This window comes from Microtus ochrogaster, unplaced genomic scaffold (assembly GCF_000317375.1).
Source record: "Microtus ochrogaster isolate Prairie Vole_2 unplaced genomic scaffold, MicOch1.0 UNK5, whole genome shotgun sequence".
Lineage (NCBI taxonomy): Eukaryota > Metazoa > Chordata > Mammalia > Rodentia > Cricetidae > Microtus > Microtus ochrogaster.
The window spans coordinates 17,088,085-17,089,626 of NW_004949103.1; positions in this window are offsets into that span (position 1 = coordinate 17,088,085).

Genomic DNA, 1,542 nt, shown 5'->3' on the forward strand with positions numbered 1-1,542 from the left:
GAGAGAGAGAGAGAGAGAGAGAGAGAGAGAGAGAGAGAGAGAATACATTTTTAAGAACTAACTTGAACAGTGGTTAAGAGAATGGATGAGATCATCCATGAAGACCCATAGTAAGTCTCTGTCAATGGTAAGTTTGTGTCAGAACAGACAAACCCCTCATACAAACATCAGAAACATTAGCGGGAGAAGTGAAACAGTGTCGCCTTGGTTCACTCTTCAGAATAAGCAGGGAATGCAACAGACAAATTGTGTTGAAAGAAACAAAAGCACTAACCAGATTTAAGGGAGGAGGGGGTGGGGCAGGGCAGGGAAGACTGAGCTGCAGAGGCTCCGGCTATAGCTTGAACAGATTCCCTCTTAGGGTCGGAGTAATAGAATTTCACAGCAGCTACATGAAAACAGTGTTGGATTCTGGGATGCTTTTAAATACGGCTTAAAAATTCAGTACCCAAAGCTGGTGAAGTCGTAATCAACTGGTGCCTGGAAGGTCACGGTGGCAAACCCCTACTATCTTTCTCAAAAATAATTTGGCCATGAAGATTGGAAGCTGTACAAATATTAGTTGTTTTACACTCGGTCCTTATTGTCCTTACTGAGGTATAAGGAGGGAGGTGATTGCTTTATCACATATAGTTTAGAGAATCCCTCCCTTAAAAGCAGCAGTGGTAACTTAAAGGATATTTAAGAAAGCCAGGTAGCAACATGTCCCAGTTGCTTGGTGAATAACAAAATTACCTTCAAACATACCAGCTGGAAGCAATCAATTTGCTTTGCGCACAGTTTTTTTGGAGCAAGAACTCAGAAGCCCAAGCTCCTGCTTAGAGTCTGTCAAGGACTGTGTTTAGACCTCTAGCATGGCTTCAGTCATTGAACTGGCTTTCTGTCCATGCTGCAGTCGTGGGAGACTTGATCTGGCTCTCTATCCACGGTGGCCCATAGCTGTGAACAGCAAGCTCAGCTAAGACATGGTCAGAGTGCCCTCCTTCAGCCTCTCTGACATGGCAGCTTCGGTTGCTCCCTTACCAGGTTTGGTTTTTCCAGGGCTCCTGTTCCAAGAGCATCATGGCTATTAGTGATCTCATCTAGAAAGTTATGTAGTATTATGTTCTTCTGGTCACAAGTGTGTCACTAAGCCTGGCCAAAACTCAAGGAGAAGACAAACTTCACTGGTCAATGGGAAGACTGGCAAGGGAATGCAAGGCCCTTTCAAAAATCGCTAATGTGGGCCTACAGAGATGGCTCAGACCTTAAGAGTACTTCCTGCCCTTAACCCACCTCTGGGAGAACTGATGCCCTCTGCTGGCCTCTTCAGAGCGCATACCATATATGTGTGTGTATACATATATATATATATATATATGTGTGTGTGTATATAAACATAATTAAAGCAAACATATTCTTGGAATGCCTTTATATTACTTACAATTTTTAACTGGAAACAAAATAACTTTTCCTTTTTTCTCTTCATTTTTCTGTTTTCAGGCTCTTTCTATTTTTTTCAACTATTGACTTATTTGTTTGTGTGTGTGTGTGTGTGTGTGT